Source organism: Lissotriton helveticus, chromosome 9 (genome assembly GCF_964261635.1).
Source record: "Lissotriton helveticus chromosome 9, aLisHel1.1, whole genome shotgun sequence".
In the NCBI taxonomy this organism is placed as follows: Eukaryota; Metazoa; Chordata; class Amphibia; order Caudata; family Salamandridae; genus Lissotriton; species Lissotriton helveticus.
Genome location: NC_136070.1, coordinates 930,976,984 through 930,991,029, shown reverse-complemented (window position 1 = coordinate 930,991,029; position 14,046 = coordinate 930,976,984).

The following is a 14,046-nucleotide window of genomic DNA, read 5'->3' as shown; positions in this document are numbered from 1 at the left end:
ATGATACAAGGCGTGCTTACAGAATGTGGTCATCTTTGGTCCCACAACACTGAAGGAAAAAAACACGCATCCAAACCCAAGCCCGGTAAGATATTCTATTGTGAGTCTGAGAAATGCAGATTAAAGTGTCAAACCACAAAATGTCCTGTTCAATTGAGAGAAAGACCGAGGCCAAGCATACACAGCTCCTGGGGATGGGCCAAACAAGACACCTACATTACAAATCCCTCATCATCTTACTGCACCTTTCTGCTTTCCTTCCTCCCTCCTTTCCTCCATCCCATAACCAGTGGCACCTCATTCTCCTCCCACGTGTGGCTCCCCATTATAGGGCCCTCAGTCCGACTAGAGGCAGAGATCGGTGTTCTTATTGCATTTTTGTATAACTTGTATCAGTTGGACCAGAAAAATGACGTTGTTCCAGCGTGAGGTTCTTTCTGGAAATTATTTCATGTCATGAGTGTAAAAACAAACAAAAAAAACAGTTTTTCAGAGTAGTTCAATTTGTGAACGAGTTTGTGATCTTTACAATTCTTGTAAATAAAGTGATATTTTTTACATAATCTTGTTTATGGCTCAGCAGAGGTGATGCAAGAGCACTATGAAGCTTGACACAAAAGGACCACTTCTGTTGTCGTCAGTGCTTTCCTTACAGGTAAGTGTGCAAAGCTCTGGTAATTTGGAAATGAGCTTCTCTCCCTTCTATTTATTTTCATTCAAAATATTGTGGGCGAACACAAGCAAACACTTATATGTCACATTAAACATTTCCTGACCCAGCTTCCAGATTCAGGAAGTTGACCATAGTATAGTCCAAGTTGGGGGCACATCCAACAAAGTCACTCAGAGGCCATTTCCCCCTGAAATTCCATGGAAAAACTCTTGCCGGGTGTGAAAATGCTCCCCTCGCCTCCATCACAACTACAACAAATTGCTATAGACCTGGGGCACTCAAGTGATACAAACCCTTTTCACTGAAATGTTGGTGTCTTTAGCCCTAAACTTTTTGCAAATTGGCAAAGGCTATAGTTGGTAGCCAACACCAGGCCTATTGGCTTTGACAATGATGGTTTAGGATGTGGCCAGGGCAAGCAAAGTTGAAGACTGATGCAGGAACAAAAATAGTGTTGGTATGATTTTTTTTTTTATTTTTTTATTTCTATCATGGTGACTTTTCTTGATAACGTACAGAATGGTGCATATTATAGAGGGAAAAACACATTCCTTCCAGCAGGAATGTTCTATTTTCTATTGCATACTATGACCTGATACTGTAATAGTCGGTAGTAGCTGGGGTGTTGATAGAGTGACGGGGGGCAGAGGGGGACAGATGGCTAAGACAAATAAAATAAATAACACTTACCTGCATTGTGCCCCTCGCTTCTGCAGGCACAGGCTCCTAGAGTGCATGCAGCCAATCCTGATGCTGCTGAAAGCATCAGGATTGGCTTGAGCACCGATGATTTGCGCTCGCAGTTAGACTGGGAGCCTGTGCCTGCTCTCTCCAACCCGACAACGAGCTTGGGTTAGAGAACGCTTCAGTGTGCATGACGGCTGGCCTGAGATGGCTGGCCAAACCCACATGCGCACTGAAGGCCGTGCAACCACTCCTCCACCAGCCTGTGATGACAAGGCCCCACCCTTAAATCTCAGCTCTGAGAGCAAAAAAATAAAACGATAATAAACAAGAGTTTTTTTATAGTTTTATCTTTCATTTCTTTTGACTGCTGGCAGGTGATGCGATGATCCTCCGCCATTTCAGAGGAGCCGCCACTGGTAATAATGTTTACTTCGGCCTGTTCCACCTGCCGTTCTTCGACAGTGTTGTGCTGTTGTCAAATTCCATTATGTTGTTGAGGAGTGAACAGGCGACAAAGCGGCTTAGAATGCATTCAAAATAAGCAAGCAATTAAGCCACTTACTACACTCGGAGAATAACACAGAAGTCACCCCCCTCTCCCCAAACCAGCCTGCACCACTCAATCCCACTACCAACATGTCTCCATAAAACACTACTCCATTCACCATCCACTACGCCCACCCCTGCTGCTCCTGCCATCCAATATGCTGTGCCTTCTCTATTTTTCGTCTGGTCACCCTTCAGCGCATCTCCACTCCACCCAATGTCTCAGCGACCACCTACTGAGCCATTCCCCAGAATGGCTGCACATCACTCTTCTATGTACCGGCCCTCCCTCCCTTGCACACTGCTCTGTTATTTTTAGCCAGGTTCACAATATACAATTCCACATATAAACATAAGTACATAAGAAAAACTGCTACTCAACACGAAGACTCGAGATCTCCTCTAGCAGTTAGCAGTCTGCATAATGCAGAAGCCCTTGTCGTACCTGCTGAAGTTTTAAAAAATCTGGCATTTGGAGATTTCTCCTTGAACCCAGCCTTTGCAGCACCGTGGAGTTGGCCGTCCAGCAACAGTAGGCCTCAGGTCAGCTTCAAAGCACAGCATCATACTGTACTACTTACATAAACAACGGTGAGTTTGAGTATAGTCAGAGGAGTTACACAAGGCTTCTCCAACGAGTAGCTCGTGAGCTACTGGTAGTCCATCTGCTAGCTATAGTAAGTAACTCTCCAATTTAGTAGGCTGGGCTGCACACAGAAGCTTTTGTTTGGTTTTGGTTGAATTCATATACCAAAATTGAGAAGCTAATAGACAAAAATTGTGTATTTTCAGAACTCCTGAGCTGAAGCTCGGAGGAAAATGATTGAATTTGCAAAATATAGTTAAAGCGGATATTTGACCGATAAATCATGCAGCATTGGAGATGCTTATTGCTAATATTAGGTCCTGCTGCCAGAGGCTTTGCAGCTCTGGGTATGTATTACTCATGATACACTTAGGTGACAACTGCTGGTATTTTTGCATGTGATGGGTACTAATGTAATCTCATCTGATGTGGTCACTTTTATGGGCAGGTGGGGATTTTTACTGATAGAAGTTGCTCTTACTACAGAAAAGGTTGGAGACCCTTGACCTCTATGTACACTGGGCGTGGCTGTACGAACAGAAGGATTTCTGATGCTTAGAAACCTGGACGCTTAGAACTGGCTTAATCAGACTTGGGAATCTGGGAACTGGAGCATGAAGCAAGAATGCTCGATTACATAATACCTAGAAATCATGTTGTCCATCTGAACAATAATTCTCTTACTTTGAAATACAGGGGAAATGGCAGAGCTAGGAAAACTGCATGAATACATTAATGGGACGATACCAAGAGATCATTAAATGTCAGGGGACATGCACTAAACCCTATCCTGCCATGGATTATTCATAATGATCCATAGATATAGCAGTCTTGCAAACAGGATAAAGCCCCTACTAATAGGCAGTCATTGCACTTATGGCTCCGAAGGAATTTTACAGCAACCAATGAGATCGGATATTCTCAGTTCCTGTGCATCTGTTTCTAGTGTTCAACTTGGCTCTCTGAAGAATATAAATGGTAAGCAAACAGACAAGAAATTGTACACCGACCAATCAGAGCATCTTTCCAAGTAATGTATAATAAGCCATAGTGTAGGGAAGTCGATTAATGGAAGCACAAAACTTCTTTCTGAAAAAGGCATACACCTGTTAGCATTCAAAGTAGGCCACAGAAAGTAAGTTATCAACTGCTAATTTAATTTTGCTGACTACAATGTATTGAGTTGAATGAAGATCTGATTCACACTAACATTAAAAAAAATCACACCCATACAAGTACGGTTGGTACATACGTGCTAACAGTTATCGATGCAGGGGGTTTGGGAAATTACTAAAATTCCTAGCAGTACATCGCAAAAGATGCACTAGTGGAACTGTCAAGTGACTACTGATATTTTACCAAAGTGAATGTACTCCTCCACATTGAGGAAATGTAGCCAATTGGGCAAATGTTAATTTTTTCTTCCACAGAGAAAACATTTCCCCCTGCAGAGAAAACCCAGTCCGACAGAAAGTTTGGAGAGGTTTAGTTGCCCTTCTCATCCTCAAAGGGGAGTTACTCTAGGTCTTTTCAAGAGGAGTATGCAAATGCTACCAAGCTGACAAGTTTGCAGATGTCCTGAACTCTCAAGGCAAGCCACCTTGACCCACCTATTCTCACAAGTTGGCAAAGAATATAGTGCCCATCTTTAGCATGTGGGTGTCCAGGAGGCCAGTTTCAGCATGTTCTTGCCAAACTGAGGATAAGCAGATTACGATCCAGATGGTAGATAAGAGGACCATGGCAAGATCTTTTATCTATGAAAGTTAGTAACATGCAATTCTTTTTCAGAGAATTTTGCTGCATTCTGAGATAGATTTTAGCATTCAACCATATGGTGAGCAATCCCATATTAACTCAAGTGGGAAGTTGACTTGCCTGTTTATTAAACACAGTACCGGACTAATGCTAAAGAAGCAAATGGAGCCCCACTAAAAATATATATATATCTGCAAAGTCACATTGCCTTTTGGCATTTATTGAGGCACTTGTGGACATTTCCAGCCACCAGCATGTTGTGCTTATTTGAGGCGGCTGCAAGAGTAAACAATTCAGCCAACAACTATTTTACATCCGTATAACTCTTCAAATATTGACATCCAAAACATAAGCTTGAGCCCTAAGTGACAAGAAAAAGTATTTATTCCATATATTTGTTTCTCTTTGATATCTGCACTTTTCACATATGCTTCACTATTTTCTGCAAAAACATAGATATCAAAACACACTTTAACTTAACAGAACACAAAATACATCAAATACAGAACATAGATATATCATCTCTAAGTTGCACCACTAGACACCCTACTCATACTAAAACAATATGTACAGACTCGTACATGTCATTCATACTTCATTCGCTCAGTCTCACTCAATCGAGACACCATTAAAAGAATTTAATACAAAACACCAGACAAGGCCAAAATGCTCAGAATGTACATATAAATATGAATCTTGCTGTAAAAATATTGTTATTTTTGTTATAACAAAAAAAACGTAATATCTATGGACATAATTCGATCCTATTCTCTTTAAATTACACACTTTCATAGAGACATGGCTGTATCTTTTCATTTTTTGGGGAGAAAGGGTTGTGGAAAAAGACTTCTTCAGTTTAACATGTAGGTAATGTGGTCTTCTGGTGAGGTTCCGTGAATTCTGAACCCGTTTCATAAAGGTCATGGTTTCGTTACGAATTTGATATTAACGAACCGTAACTAGTTAGTACGACAAGTATGAGTGTTTTCGTCACATTAGACCGATGGATTCACTACGTATTTAGGGATTTCGTTCTGAACCCTTGGGTTACATTTTGTGTATGGCAGCCATTTTGTGGTTGCCCTCACATAGGCCGATGACTACGGCAGAATGAGTCTTTAGCACACGTACACTTTAGCTGACTTCTGAATGACCTGAGCGAACTGACCCTCTTGCCTGAAGTCAACCTTGTTAGGCCAGTTCCCAGTAGCTGATCAAGATTGAGGATCAAAGCACAGGACATCGTAAAACTTTATTGCACACAAATATGCCTTATCCTACTCTCACCTGTTTCTGCTTTATGGTCTATTTACGATGGGGATGTGCCCTTTTTTATTATGGGTTCGTTGGACCTGTCTGAAGAAGAATGTTGAGTTTGACCGATGATTGATTATGGGCTGGGCAACTGAAAAGTGGGTTTTACCATCATGCGATACCTCTGGTGTGGATACATGTGATTGGACAGTTTGTAAATGTAAGTTATTTGTCTGGAATGTGATTTTTGGCATAAAAAGGGATGACTTGCTGTGTAAAATTGAGCAGTCTCCTGAGAACTCATACCGTGTTGACTTCTAGGACTTCTGTTACTGGCTGCAGCCAATAAATTCGATCTTTGACGCCACCAAGAAGTTTCCGTGTCTCTGTATTCTAAGACAGGTGATACCCGAAGACTTTGGGCGTGCCCCTGGCGCCGCCGGGTCTTAAATAACCCGGTTCTTCACTGGTTCACATTCAGCTTCCAAGGGCGCCGACACTTACTTAGGTGTTAGACCAAATGCAATACTACCTTCTTCAGGTCCCGCAGATTTATTTTTTTTAAACGGCGGATCTACTCACTAATCACCTGATGGCCCTGTTCACTGTTGCGGTGCGGGAGGGCTCATTATCGCCGGATCTTCGTATGGATACAATTGTACCAATCTATAAACAGGGTAAACCGCCAGGGGAGTGTGCGTCTTATCGCCCCATCTCCCTGTTGAACGTAGAGGTTAAACTCCTGGCGACGATTCTGGCGTTGTGACTGAGAAGGGTGATTCCAGATCTGGTACATTTGGATCAGACTGGTTTCCTGCCGGACAGGGCGACTAGGCACAACTTGAGGAGTACCCACAACTGATTGATGGAAGTGTGTGAGCGTAGGGAGCCCCATGTGTTTTTATCTCTCGACGCAGAAAAAGCGTTTGACGCAGTACACTGGCCCTTCCTGGACGGAGTGCTGATTAAGTTTGGCTTCAGCCCGAAGTTTAGGAAATGGTTGAACCTTCTCTATACTGACCCACAAGCGAGGGTTAAGGTCAATGGGGTGATATCAAGGGACTTTCCCATAAGGAGAGGGACCCGACAGGGGTGCCCTTTGTCACAGCTATTGTTTGCCCTTACCATAGAAATAGCGGCATGTGAAATACGACAGGACAGAGGGATAACAGGGTTTAAAACTGACCGGAGTGATGAAGTAGAGGAAAAAATCTCGCTATACGCGGATGACATCCTCCTATACGTCACCCAGCCAGAGGTCTCGATCCCGCGCTTCTTCACCCTGTTGAGCCGATATGGCTCTCGTTCAGGCTACACAGTTAATTGGCATAAGTCAGTACTATACAGCCCCAAGGGGGAAAGCGGAGCGCCTGCCCTGCCTGCTGTGCTTTGGGTAACGGATGAGGAGTTTACATACCTGGGGATCTACATGTCGAAGGACCGCTCAATCTCGTATCGGAGAAATATCCAGCAGGTCCTTGCAAACTTCGCTGACGACGCGGCTAGAAGGAAGACCCTCCCCCTCACGATTCTAGGTTGTGCGGCAATGTATAAGATGGTAACATTGCCGCGGTTTTTATACGCATTGCAGAATGAGTATTTCCCCCTCCCCCGACAGGTGTTTAAAGAGATAAATGAGGGGCTACGGGTGCTGCCCTGGCTGGGGAAACAACCCAGGATAGCCCTAGAGACTCTACAGAGGAACCAATACAATGGGGGGATCTCCTTACCTAACACTGAGGCATATTATTGGGGGGAACATTTATCGCCAATAAACGACTGGCTTCATGCCCCAGCGGACCATCCCACGTACAAACTGGAGAGTGTGACAATGGCGCATCGGACGTGTTAGCACTACATATATGGCGGTAGGGGAAAAGAAAGACTACGCTCTGCGACGCGTGTGACTGTGGAGTTGTGGGAAAGGGCGACAAGGAGGATTGGCTGGGCCCACAAACCATCAAGACAAACCCCGCTATGGCATTGTGCATGGCTAAAGGAGCTACATAAACTGAAAGGGTTTAAAAGATGGGATGACATTGGTATTTCAGTTTTGGGTGACCTGATGAAACAGGGAGCTCTCAAGTCCTTCCAGGCGCTGAGGGTGGAATATGGATTACACCACACTCAGTACCTGAAATATGCGCAGGTACGTCATGCCTGGAGGGCGGAGGCGACGCTCTCAGGGCCGTTGCCGGAGTACGCTCCGCTTGAGGGGCATTTGTTGCAGGAGCACGTCCCAACTAAAATAGTCTCCTTGACATATAAAACTCTGATCAATTGCATGATCAGAAGCTGAAAGATACGTGGGAATCAAACCTGGGAGAGATGGACACACTCCATTGGGAGACGGCCCTGATGCACCCTAGGGATGTTGCGATAAAGTCCCGACTTCGACTCATACAATTTAAAATTCTCCATAGGGTCTAGTATGACAGATATCGCTTACACCAGATGGGGAGAGCCAGCGACCCTAATTGTTTGCGCTGTGGCTGTGTGGAGGGAAACTTTTATCATACTATCTGGGAATGCCGGGCTATACAGGAATACTGGGCCGCGGTACTGGGGGAGCTCAGCGACATACTGGAAACTGTCCTCCCGGTGGAGCCTAAACTGTTTCTATTGGGCATAACAAATTATGTGGATCTGACTCGCCCACATGTGATTTTCCTAATGCAGGCGTTAGTGGTGGCCAAGAGGGATGTGGCTCGGGCCTGGGGCGCTCCTATCCCCCCGAGCCTAGATAAATGGAAGAGGGGTATGGATATCTACATGGCAGCGGAGAGGGTCACATATAAAGCTAGAGGTTGCCCCAAGAAGTTTAGTAGAGTGTGGGGGAAATGGAGACAATACTATGGTCTAGACGGGGGCTCTGATAGGGAGGGGGAATGCCCGCCCTGCTATTCCGACACATGAGAGGGGGATATGGATGACTATGTGTGACACAGCATTGGGAGGTACATCACTGTATCCACAAGAAGTGTTATGTTCTGTGAAACTCTGGGGAGGGTGGGCGGTAGGTGGGGGTGGGGCAGGGTATGGTGGACGATCTTATGTGACATGCTTGATATGTTTAAATGGTTCTAAAATGTAAATAAAAATAATTTTAAAAAAAGAATACTATCTTGTTCAGGGAGCTAAGTAACAGAATTTGTATACGAAAACAGGGAGTAGGAGACAGCTAGGAGAAGACTAATAGAGAAATAGAGAAATGGCTCAAGGTACTAAAGAAATAATAACACTCCTATTTAGCAGAAAACGTGTACTCAAGCAGGAAACACACAACAGAGACAGAAAAAGGGCACACTACACCAATGTGAAGAGGGCTCCTAACCAGCAAAGTTAATCAGTCGAATATAGAGCCATATACCAGCAATGTGCAACCAGGACAAAACATACAAACCTATAAAGAGAAAATAGATGACCCAACATGGATTACAGAGTGTGCACATGACAAGCAAAGACAAAACCAATCTAAATAATATTTTTTTCCATCACAACCCAGACCAAACAGGACACCAACATGTTGATACATAAAGTGACTTTACAGTCCTACCAAAAGTTGCGCACTGGTAGCGTAGCCAATGGGGGGGGGAGGATAAAGGTCTCTGGCAATGCAGCCGGACAATCAGAAAGAGATGCGTAGGTACCGGAAAGGTTTGCTCCCAAAGAGGCACCCATCAGGATGAAAAAAAAGTTCAGTTACAAGAATAAGGGTAATATGTAACCAGTGCAGAGGGCGATCGAGGATCAGTGGATACTTACCTCTAAGGGGGAACTAAAGGACAGTATGGTCCCTCCTACAGAGGTCAGGCTGAAAGCCAATCTTGAGGCAAATATGATCCTTCAAAGTGAATTCCTTACAGGTAGTTCAAAGGTCTTTATAACAGGTGCTACACAATCTATATTTTTCCAGTCTAAATCGGTGTTTTCAAGGATAATTCACAAAAGAGAAGGAAGTAAATATCTCTAGTCCTAAGCGGTGATGAAAAGAACACACATACTGGGTGAATTACCAGGATACTGGTTCATTGCCTGAACACTACCAGATATTGAAAGGGAAACCTGAGAAAAAAGGCATCAACCTGATCATCACTATTAGTGCAGAGGCTGCCAGCAAGGGAATTATCTGCACCCGATTACCATTTATCTATGGAGTTCCGAAAACCCATAAGAAGATTCCGAGACCCACCTTTACGCCTCATTGTATCCACCATATGGGCAGCCACAGAAAGCACTATCAAACTCTGTGGATGTATTCCTTAAACCGCTGGTCAGTGCGCTACCAGTGTACATTAAGAATACAGGACATATGTCCAAACTGGAGGGCTTGAAGTTCAGACAGAAATATTGGTCACGATGGAGATCGATCTCCTATATAATAAAATCCCCTAGCAACAGGCTCTCAATGCTGTGAGGGAGATACTGAACAAATCAGGGGATAATGACCAACATAAGTTCATCTTGCAATGTTCCAAAATAGTTTTGAGTGACAACGTTTTTGAGTCTGATGCAACCCTATACCAGCAGACCAAAGGAGTAAGTATTGGGGCGGCCTGTGCCCCAAGTGTGGCAAAAATATACATGCAGAGATTTCAGGAAAAATACATACAGAACGCAAGAGCCCCTTTTTACAAGAACATCCAACAGTGGTCTAGATACATAGATGACATTTTCTTTATTTGAAGAGGAGAAGAACAACTTCAAGAATTCTGTCTATGGATCAATCTCTGTGACTCTAACCTCAAATTTACTCCCAATATGAGTAGGGAAAATGTCAAGTTCCTGGATATATGGATTCAGCATCAAAATCAACAAATTCAGGTTTCACTCTACACTAAACCCACGCCGAGAAATACTCTTCTTCACTTTGATAGTTTTCACCACCGGTGCCAGAAGTAAGGGATTCCATTTAGTCAGCTCCTGTGGTTGCGCAGAAACTGTAAGGATATTCTGGATTTTCTTAGAAATTCAGGGATACTAAAAAGGAAGTTACTATCCAGAGGATAGAGTAAAACACCTTGTGCGTGATTCTTTTAAATGACTAAGGTACTATAATAGGGAAAGAATGTTCCAAAATAGAACAAAAGACAATGGAGACAAGCTGGTATGTTTTGGACGACACTCGAACATTGATCACAAGATAAGACAGATAGTGAATTCTCAGTGGCATAGACTCAACACTGATCCAGCTACTGAGACCTAACTTTGCATTCAAATGGAATCACAACCTGAGGAACATTTTAGTTAAGCCAACTTGGACAGTACTAACAACTTCTGTCAAAAGTTGATAACAGGACAAAATCCAATCGCCGGCAACCACAAATGTAGATCAAGAAACAAATTTGGGATCACACTGCTTCACCTCCCAGTGGGTTCGCCCCTATGCATTATGGTGGATGCAGTTCATCAAGCGTGTGTACTTGCACAAAAGTTCTTTCGAGTGTTTCACCAGGTTGGTGCAGATCAATGCTGGCCATCTCTAAACACGTGTTTCTGGATTATTATCCGTCATCAGTAGAGATTAGGCATAAAAATATTTGGGGTTGCTGAGCAGGCTGCCAAAGTCTTCTCGGGTCACAGTATCTCTCCAGGCACGCAGGTACCTCTCCACGAGCTCGTCAGCTCAAAGCGGCTTGAGGGAGCCTTTTAAACAGGAAACAAATGTGGGATCACACTGCTTCACCTCCAAGCGGGTTTGCCCCTAAGCATTATGGTGGATGCAGTTCATCAAGCGTGTTTACTTGCACAAAAGTTCTTTCAAATGTTTCACCAGGTTGGGTCAGATCAATGCTGGCCATCTCTAAACACGTGGTTCTGGATTATTATCACACCACGCATGCAAAGGAGCTATGGTAGCTGATAAAAGATTGCCTTGTCCAACATGACAAACTGCAGATCATCTAATGTATTATACCTTATTCAATGCCCTTGTCAGATGGGTTATGCAGAACAAACCAGGGGCGAATTCAGAGTAAGATATGCTGAACGCAAGTCTGCAATCCGTAACATGAATAGTAGAGCAACGCTAGTGGAACATTAGACAAAAATGGGCCATAAAGAGAGCGAACTCACCTGGATCGTTCTGGAGAAAAAAAGATCAGTGAAAGGGGGGATGGTAACCAACAACGCAGAAAAAGAGTATTTTGGATCTTCATCATGAGATCTCAAGAGGGAGAGCTCAATGAAATGATCCCGTGGGAAAATGCTATGAGCTAACTTTCACAACCAGGCCTCAACTCTCTTACTGATTTCTAAAGGTATTCCTTGGAGGCAATTCTTTTCTCTTCTTTTGCCTGGTACACGTTGAAGCTGCAACCTGGAGTGTCCCCGAGATATGTGTTCCCTATGTCACAGTGCCACGTTTCTTTTTATTAACTAAGTTTTACTTTCATTTTTTTCTGCTTCTGCTTCTCTGGTGTACAGTAACCACACCTAGGACTATGTTTTCTCATTGCTTTCCAGACTTTTGGGACCAGGTATTCAATATTTATTAAGTTGTTTTCCCCTCTACCGATTTGGAATTCCTCTATGAACAGTCCACTGGGTTCACCCAGGGTAGTGATGATATGTAGGATATTTCACTGGGTTCTTTTTCCTGCATGCTTACTGTATGGCAATATGTTCTTTTCTATAGCCATCGGTCACTGGAGATTCCATCTTCCTACACCTTCTGCTGGATTCTTGCAGATGAACTCAATTAATAAAACCAAAGATATCTTCAACACAGTAAGGGAATTATCTAACCCTGATCGCATCACCCCACCAATCCCCGCAACTCAGAAACTCTACAATGACCTAAGCAATTTTTTCATTGAAAAAAATAGAGAAAATTCAGGAATCCATAGATACCAAACATCAGGAGGTGGACAATTGGTCTGTAAATAACATTGACATCCTGACCACCTTCCCGTGCATAGGCCAAGACCAACTCTTGGAGTACCTAAACATAATAAAATCGGGCTCCCCAAACGATGTCTGTCCACCTGAAGTACAACAATCCATCTTCAAAGCATTTCCAAAGATCACTCTCTCTCTTCTGAACGTATCCTTAACTTAAGGGACAGTTCCAGAAGCTTTAAAAGAAGAAGTGATTGTTCCACTTCAGAAAAAACAAGGTGTTGATCCTCAGAGGCTGGATAAATATAGGCCAATATCCCTCCTCGGCTATGTTGGAGAAACATGTAGCAAAGACTCTCAGCTCCTATATTGAAAAAATAAACTTCTTGGAACCACATCAGGCAGGTTTCCGCACAGCCCACTCCACAGAGTCCATTATTCTATCTGTAATGGATGATCTAAAGGGGGGGCAGATGTAGGCAGCACTCAAGCATTGATCCTCCTGGACCTGTCTGCAGCCTTTGATACTGTCAACCACGACATCTTGGTGGACAGGCTGGCTGCAGCAGGACTCAGTGGCACGGCCCGGAAATGGTTTCAATCATTTCTTGTGGACAGTTTGGCTCTCCCCGTACAAACCGGGCACAGTAAACTTGAAATGTGGAGTACCACAGGGCTCATCCCTATCCACACATCTTTTCAATATATATATATATATCCTCCTTCTTATTGTAGCGGTATGGCAGATGGGAGTGCAAATCTACAACTATGCTGACGATATGCAGCTAGTCTTTCTCATAAATGAATCTACGGATTCTCAGGAATTTCTCAAAAAATCCATGTCGTTCATCATGAAATGAACGAACGAAAAAACAACTAAAACTCAATGCCGAAAAAACAAATCATTATCCCCAACAATAAACTTCAGCGTTTGGTCACCCGCCCACTGGCTCACCGAGTTCCTGCACTAAAAAAAACTCGATAAAAAGCCTAGGCATACACATTGACTCAGATCTAAACATGAACATGCAGATTGGAGCAGTCACCTCCGCTTGCTTCTTCCAACTGCGGAAACTGAGGAGAATCAGGAGATTTTTCAGCAGAGAGGCATGTATCCAAATTGTCATCTACTAGATTCTGTCAAGAATTGATTATGTTAACTCTATATACCTAGGTCTTCAGCGCAATCAGATACATTGTCTGCAGCTAATACAAAATCAGGCAGCCAGAATAACATATCAACAAGGCAGACAATGTCACATCAAGCCGCTGCTATAAGAGTTGTACTGGCTTCCATTGGAGCAACACTCCAAGTTTAAAGTTGGCTGTATTCTTTTTAAAGCCTTGCACGGGACTGGCCCTAAGTACATCTCATCAAAAATCCATAAGTACATCCCCGCCGTACTTTAAGATCTATGCACAGGAACTACTTAGAGGTTCCAGATTTTAGATGCAAAAGAACAGAAGGCTCACGCTTCTCGAAATTAGAACCCAAATTCTGGAACGCTCTTCCGCCCCCATTGAGACTCGAGTTAGGAAGATGTTGAAGACATGGCTCTTCACCCAAGCTTACAGCTAGACCTGGACCATGCGTACCGGTAACTCCTTTTGGAAAGTAACTCCTCCAGCGCCAAGAAACCTGCTGGTGAACGAGCGCTATAAAAGTTCCTATTAACATAACATTACATGTACCTTGGATCTT